Genomic DNA, 8,631 nt, shown 5'->3' with positions numbered 1-8,631 from the left:
AAATAAATTGAAGAGCCAAAACGTAATAATGAAAAGGTTTGACCAGAATTAGTAGCAGAGAAGCATCGAGAATCCCTTACTTGAACTTGATAATTCTATTCAAATTCATTGGATACTCAATTAGAGATCATAGCACCAAACTCTCTAATCGGAAAATATATCTTTGTAACCAATTTGTTCAAATGTAATTCTTGAAAACCACTATTCTTTTGAAAGCGCAGATTTCTATCCTATTAGACTTCGATTCAAAGAAAACAATATACTCAATAGCAATACTGCAGCAGAGAATCACACCAATAAGATTGACAACCAAACTTGGAACATAAACACCTCAACAATCCCGTAGAGAAGGCATCATTAAATCTATCAAAAGCATTGGCTATAAAATTATCCAAATACAAGAAAGACTAATAAGAGATGATAAACAAGAATTGTATCAACAAGAAGGTTTAATACATGAATCCTATAGAATTGAAACCATCATCATTCAAGCAAGTTCATCCCTAGATTCACTAAGGAATTAGCTCTCCATTCGAAAGAAGAAGAATCTTTTATCTAGAAGATGACTTTCTCCAAACCCTAGCACCCTCTGTACTAAAACAAGAGGGGATCCTTCTTTTCTGTCCCCTAGCTCTCTATTTTACGAGCCATCCCAATAAAGAAAGAAAATCGTGTGCAAACTCGAGTAGGTAATACTCTAGATTTCCGCATGCAGATTTTAGGCCCTTTTTCGCTTAGTAAACAGCCAAATTAGAAACTTTTTATTTCTGGGACAAATGTAACCCATTGAGTTCACTTTCCAAAGCATCTTGAATCGCCTCAATCATAAATCAGACAAGGAAGATATGACCATAATATTGATGGATACTCAGAGAAGCTGCAGATTCCGAATATTTTTCATTAATTACTCTTTCCTTCCTTGTTTATGATGCGAATCTCTTTGACTTTGGATGTATGAAATTCTCCATTGATTGTTCTTTTCCTCCTTATTAGCTAGACTTCAGCTTAATCATTTTTAGATTCATTATTGTGATAAAATCATTAGACACTGAATCAAAACTTACGCACTATGGAATTAATGTTTAAATTGGAAAAAAACATAATCAAAATGCCCAAATAACACATATAATCTAACAATTAAACTCGTAAAAGCAATGTTTAGAGTACACTTTCATGCACTCATCACACCCCACAACCAATTTATTGCTAGTCTCTAGTAATTCAAACATCAAGGCAGCAGAAAGAGAAATATCCCCAACCTGAAATGTAAAACTTCCACACACAAGGCAATGATATCTAGGCATATCAAGCAACATATTTATAAGAGATCTCCATTGCTACTAAAGTTTGTCTATCGAAACAACTATCAAAATTGGTGTGTGTGCGCCAGCCCAAACACGTACAACTTTGAGCACACCCTCAACAAAAGCATTAACTCCACCTCGCTCATGTTAGAATAAAGCTACTCACTCAAGTGTATAGGAGGTATAATTGTATATAGGCAAAATGACAAATAGACATAGATATCCACAATTGAAATGTTAATTACTGAGAATTCAACAACTCTTACCACAAATCCACTTAGGATCAAAAAGGCCAATAATCAAAGGTTGTATGAGGCTAAGGTCAAGTTAAAGAAAACAAGGGAAGATAAAAGAATTCACAAGAGCTTATAAATACATGTCAGAGGTCTTCACACGATAATACATTAAGCACAACTCCCTCAACTTATTGTACTTTTTTTTTTGTTTTTCTTTTGAATCATGGAATCCCTTTTAACGAACCCGCTTGCACAATAAGAAACCACCGCAGTACATCCATTTCCTTCACTTGCTTTTGTTTTTCAAATCTACATTTAACATCCCTGGCACATAGTTTAAAGGTAAAAGGTATGAAAGAGATAATAATTTAGGTTCAACTCCAATGTGGAGGTGGTGAGAGAAACATGAGTTTACAAATGAAAGGCTGATTTTTCATTTTTATTTGGGCTCAAAATGGTTTCTAATGGATAAAACATGGGATAGCTTGAAAGGCTCAAATGTCCATCCTAATTTGACCTCCATCATCTCCTAAGTATAATCAACCAACATGCCACAAATCATGTAACGACATTCTCAATAATTAAACAAGTCAAAAGTAAGAACATGTTATAAGTCAATAAACTTCACTCAAGGAATATCTCTCATAGTCACTCATGTGGAAGTTGCAACTAATGTTCAAGGGTGTCCGCTAATTGTACATGTTTAACATCCATATTACCACGAAGGCTTAGTTTGTGCTCAAAGAGAATTATGACAATATCTCAATAGAGAACTAAGGTAGAAGAATAGACTCCAAAGATATACATTGAAATCTAGTTAGATGTCAAAGCTTTAGTCATGCAAAAATTATGCACTTGGGTATGTTGCACCCCCCAACCAAAAGCTAACATTGTCTTCAATGACAAAAATAGGAAGCACAAGGGCATCTAGATGAAGTGAGAAAGGTATCACCCGAGAAGTGAAGGACAATTTTGAAACAACTCAAGGAGCTCATTACTGTATAAAAAAAAAATTACAAAAGAAAAAACAACACAAAAGTCAAAAAACAAAAATAGGACAAAGAAATAAAAAAAAACAAAAATAGATAAAAAATAAAATAAAGAGAAATAGAGAAGCTAACTAACTACAAATGTGCATGCAATGGTACCAAGTAAGCAGGGTCTGCAAGAAGAGTGTTCTCCTCTATAGGATTCAAACGCTCCATAAGTGGCTTCAAACACTGTCCATTGACCTTAAATACACACCCATCCTTTGGATCTTCAACCTCTACAACTCCATTCTCAAAAACATATTTCACGATGAAGGGACCAGTCTACCTAGATTGTAGCTTACCTGGATGGAGATGCAACATAGAATCATATAAGTTGACCTGTTGGTGAGGCTTAAACTATGTTCTCACAATATGTCTATCATGGAAAGCTTTCATCTTCTCCTTATAGATTCTAGAGTTGTCATAGGCATCGTTCCTCAACTCTTCCAACTCAGTTAATTGAAGCTTTCTTTGCTTACTTGCAACACTTAAATCAAAGTTAAGGGCCTTGATAGTCCAGTAAGCCTTATGTTCTAGTTCTGCAGGTAAATGAAAAGGTTTGCCAAAAAAAAGTCGATAAGGGAACATCCCAAGGGGATATTTAAAAGTTATACGGTATACCCAAAATGCGTCGGATAGGCATAAGGACCAATCCTTGCGATCGGGGTTAATTGTTTTCTCCAAAATCTGCTTGATTTCCCTGTTTGCAAGCTTTGCTTGTCCATTGGTCTATGGGTGGTATGCTGTAGAAACTTTGTGTACCACACTATACCTACGCATCAAAGCCTTAAAATAACGGTTACAAAAGTGGGTGCCTTGATCATTAATGATCACCTGTGGTGTACCAAATTGAGATAAAATATTTTCTTTCAAAAATCTCACTATAGTAGCATGATCATTGCTCCTACATGGTACACCTTCAACCCACTTAGACACATAGTCAACAGCCAAAAGTGTCTAATGGTAGCCAAGAGAAGGAGGGAATGGTCCCATAATATCTATACCCCAACAATCAAATACTTTAATAGTCAAAGTTCGGTTTAGAGGCATCATATTATGACGAGACAAGGCACCTAGCTTTTGGCATCTCTCTCATGAATAACAAAAATGAATAACAAATAGGGCATCCTTAACAAGAAGGCTACACAAAGATCGTGATATCGTAGAAACATTTTGTATAAACCTTCTATAAAAACCAACATGACCAAGGAAGGATCTTACCTCTTTAACAGTTTTTGGAGTTGGCAGCTTTGAGATTAACTCAATCTTGGATTGGTCAACCTCTATACCCTTAAAAGAAACAACATGACCTAATATAATACCTAAGCATACCATGAAATGACACTTTTTCCAACTGAGCACAAGGTGTTTCTCTTCACAACGAACAAGGACTCTTCAGATTTATCAAACAAGTGTCAAAGGAGTCACCAAACATAGTTAAATCATCTATAAAAACTTCTATACAATTTTCAACCATATCACTAAATATATTCATCATGCAGCGTTGAAAAGGAGCAAGTGTATTACACAATCCAAATGGCATTATATGAAAAGCACACGTACCAAAAGGGCAAGTGAAGGTGGTTTTATCCTAGTCTTCTAATACAATTTCAATTTGATAATAACCAGAGTAACCATCCAAAAAAAGTAAAAAGAATGACTAGCAACTCGCTCAAGGATTTGATCAATAAAAGGGAGGGGGAAATGGTCTTTTCGAGTGGCAGCATTCAATTTTCTATAATCAATACACATCCACCACACAGTCACAAGCTTTATAGGTACTATCTTTCCCATTTCATTCTTCACCAAAATAACGCCTGACTTCTTGAGGACAACATGCGTAGGACTAACCCATTTATTGTCAGCAACAGGATATATAATCTCTGCATCTAACAATTTTAACACTTCATTCTTTGCTGCCTCTTTCATAGTGGGATTAAGTTTGCATTGTGGGTCTCTACGAGGGTTAGCTTCTTCCTCTAAATTAATTTTATGAGAGCAGACTAAAAGGCTAACACCTTTGATATCAGCAATGCACCAACCTATAGCTTACTTATGCTCATTTAAAGTGTAAAGCAATTGCTCACCTTGAGAGTCAGACAATTAAGATGAGACAATAACAGGAAAAATATCACCTAGACGAAGGAAAACATATTTTAAACCTTTAGGCAAAGGTTTCAATTCGACTTTTGGTGCCTCCGAACTTGAAAGAATCTGTTTTTCACTTTTCTTGGACAACTCCTCAATTTTTGGTTGCCAAGCCTATGTACCATGATCTTGAGTTTCATGAAAAATAGGACAAACATCAACAACATCAAATGAATCACTAATAGTATCTAACTCAGAGTTAATAAGGAATTATTCAAGGGGTCAAAATCATGAGTTGTGTGAACTCCCTTGTCTATGAGTGTGTCAATCATGTACGTTTGGTGACACTGATCATCTTCTATTAGTTGTTTTCCATCATGAAAAATATTCACCTCTAAAGTTATATTCTCAAAAGAGAGTTTCATTAGACCATTCTTGCAATTAATAAGAGCATTAGCAGTAGTAAGGAAATGTCTACCTAAAATTAAGAGAATTTTAGAACTAGAATTAACAACAAAACTGGTGTCAAGAATTAAGAAATCAGCAGGATAAAAAAGTTTATCAATTTGAATTAAAACATCCTCCACCACATCCCATGGCACTTTGACTAAATGGTCAGCTAGTTGCAATACCATAAGAGTGGATTTGATTTCTCCCAACCCCAACTATAAATAAATTGAATAAGACATCAAATTTACACTGGCTCCTAAATCTAGCAAGGCTTGCCCAGACTCATGATTCCTAATATTGAATGCAATGGTTGGACAACCAGGATCATTTTACTTAGGAGGAATTGTTCAATTAGAGCACTAACTTGCTCTGTCAAGAATGTTGTCTTCTTAACATGGTGCTTCCTCTTAACTGTACACAAATTTTTGAGAACTTTTGTATAAGTAAGAACATATTTTATAACATGCAAAAGAAGAAGAATGATCTTTACCTGCCTGAGGTTCTCCAAGATTTCATTGCTAGGATCCAAAGTTTGTATACTAGATTTTAAAGTTTGAGGAAATCGTACCTTAACTGGTCTCTTGATTACCTCAGCTTCCTTGTGCAACTCAACAATATCATTGCTTTGTTCCTTTTCAACATCCTCTGGCTTATCAGTTGTTAGAATGTGTAAGGACTTACCACTTCGTGTCACAATGGCATTGATCTCCTTCAAATTTCCTTAAGCCATATATTGACCTTGGGGCATGGATTGAGCTTGAGAAGGAAACTTGCTACACTCATTCACACTTAATGAAATCATCAACTTGGATACATGACTCCTTATCTCCTTATCTTCTTCAACAACTTGCGTAATCAAAGACTCAAACTTTTGATTAGTTTTATCTTGTGCCTCAATAAAAGGATGCAAAGTATCTTCTAAGGGATTCCTATAAGAGGGAGACGCATGATATGGTGTAGAGTAATTCCTTGATGGTTGTGATTGTGCAAGGTTGTGAGTGTTAGACTTCCAACTGAAGTTTGGTTGATTTCTCCAACCAGGATTGTATGTATCTGAGTTGGGTGAAAAGGGTCTTCTATACATGCCAAGAGAATTGCAATGTTCCTCATACACCGCTCTCATCTCAACAAGTGTTGAGCGATCTTGTGCAAGATGATCTACCCCTTGACAAACAAAACAAAGTTTAGGGGCATCAGCTTGGGGACTAATATGAGCTAACATAGTCTCCTTCATCTTCAAGGCCCTCCATGCTTACCTTCAAGTTATCTTCTTCTCTGAGATGATAGATGCCTCCACTAGAATGAGTTTGATTGGAGCGTGCTCGATTGGTATGGTCAAAAGCATTTGGTCCTATCCAAGTGTGATCTTTTTCTGCAAGTTCATTCAAATATTCTATTGCCTCATCCGGATCCTTCTACAAAAACACACTATTACACATCATTTCAACAAATTGATGCTCTCTAGGTGTAAGACCTTCATAAAAATAGTTAACTAGATGCCAAATTTCATAACCACGAAGAGGACACAAGCTAAGTAACTCTTTAAAACGTTCTCATGCTTGACACAAAGTCTCACTATCCTTTTGTGTAAAAGTTGAGATTTGCCTTTTCAAAGCATTAGTCTTATGATGAGGAAAATATTTATTGAAAAAACATTTGGGTCATCTCAACCCATGACTCAATCGACCGTGGTCTCAATGAATATATTCAACTCTTTTACTTGAAACTGTGCAAAGGTAGCCCTAGGAGAGGTTCTTGAGGAAAAGGACCGATCTTGCCCGAGTGATAGTGATGGAGGCATGTCTTCATTAATAGTAATTTGTATTTTTTGAGATGTACTATTTAGTCAGGCGACAAATCATGTGTGGTCTATCGTATTTGGACATAGGAAATGAATAGATGGAACTATATAATATTATTTGGGTAGTGATGATGACATATGGAAATTTTGTGTTTCAATGGATTAACCTATTTCCTATTTAAATCTCTGGTACAAATAGCATTTAGTTTCTCATTAACCTTTACTTATTTCGATGCGATATACATATACATGTCTATTTTGCTTACACATGAACTTCCTTGTGAAAATTACACGGCTATTCCCAATCAAAATCCAAGGTGTTGTCGACTAGCTCGCACTCTTGGCACCACAGATCCTCAACTGGTGCTTTACCGATGAAAGGGGAGCCACAACCTAGTATCAAAGCAATGTTACAGCTCTGGGTAAATCCATATGGTCATGTAAGGATAATATTAGAGATAGGAATTGATCCTCAGTATCATAAGCTTGAAGTCTAAGTATGTAGGGTTAATCTTTGATTAGTTTGCGAGAGTTAAGTTAGGAAATGATAGGCTTGTGTTATGTGGCAGAATTTGAGTTTGGTGTGACCGAGAGTTCCATGAGACGAGCGACCTATGGGTAATTGCGAGGGAGATCAATCATGTGACAAAAAACATAGCGAATTAGAGGGCGCTTAATTGTATCACTGATGTGCTGCAATAGTAGCAAGAACTCTATCAACGCCAGATAGTGGATGATACATTTATAATAAGGGATGAGGCATTGGATTGTCCATATGGTTGTACTATTAATCTTATGGTAACATGCATACTACTATTTAAATGGAACTCAATCATCTAAGGCTTGGTTTTATCAAGCATTCAAGCACTTGCTTTTGTAGGATTTATGATCCTTAATGTATCTTTGCGTTTTAAGAAAACTTTGGTGTGACAATATTGTAAGTGATTTGGTACTATCTACAATCTGGACCATAGATCTCCATATAGACTAGTTTCATCTCGACCGAACATCTCGGCCTTTTGAAATCACTGGATATTGAAGAGAACTTCTTGAAAACAATACTTTTTTCTATTTTATGCCTCTATCTGAAACTTCTTTTCTTCTCCTTTCTGGCCTCAACTTTCAATATGAGAATAATAAGTTGTATTTGATCTTATTTCCAATATACAGATATAAAAATGTAAACCATTCGTGTATGTCAAGGTGGAAAAAAGATCTAAGAAGAAGAAGAAAATATAGTCGCTTCATTATTGTCAATTTTTTTGGTGCAAAATGGGCCCTCACTTACCTGCTTGTAACGAAAGATAACTTTTCAAATGACTATTTGTGTAATAAAAAGGATAAATCGATACCAACATATCGAGTCTTTCTATCTCAAAATGTTTGGTATAATCTTTCTCAACAAAATGGTATCTGCAAAATCGGTGGTTACTACCTTCTATTTGAGGATGACTATTGTAACATCATATAACTGTTGTAGGACTCCTCAAGACACATTTGAACTATAAATAGACTCCAACCAACTACTTTTACAATTGTTTGTCTTTCATAAAAACTTTCACCTCTGATTATATACATATACTTCTGATTTGTTTTGTTAATTATTACTCTGATCTCATGGGCAACATGATAGGACCAAAATTGATGTATTTGACGGCTAGTTAAGCAATGAAAATTAGGGATTGAGATTGAAAAAGATGCAAACAGAAAAAACTCTGAAA

General features: G+C 35.6%; 1 non-coding gene across 1 annotated transcript; it reads left to right on the top strand.

The window, feature by feature from the left end:
- Window positions 1-6,619: 6,619 nt before the first annotated feature.
- Window positions 6,620-6,727, top strand: LOC121261763. Its single transcript, XR_005939985.1, has one exon. It is a non-coding gene; the product is annotated as a small nucleolar RNA R71 (small nucleolar RNA).
- The last annotated feature ends 1,904 nt before the right edge of the window (window positions 6,728-8,631 follow it).

Source organism: Juglans microcarpa x Juglans regia, chromosome 4D (assembly GCF_004785595.1).
Source record: "Juglans microcarpa x Juglans regia isolate MS1-56 chromosome 4D, Jm3101_v1.0, whole genome shotgun sequence".
Lineage (NCBI taxonomy): Eukaryota > Viridiplantae > Streptophyta > Magnoliopsida > Fagales > Juglandaceae > Juglans > Juglans microcarpa x Juglans regia.
Note: the sequence above shows the minus strand (reverse complement) of the source record. Positions and strands in the feature narration are given on the sequence as shown.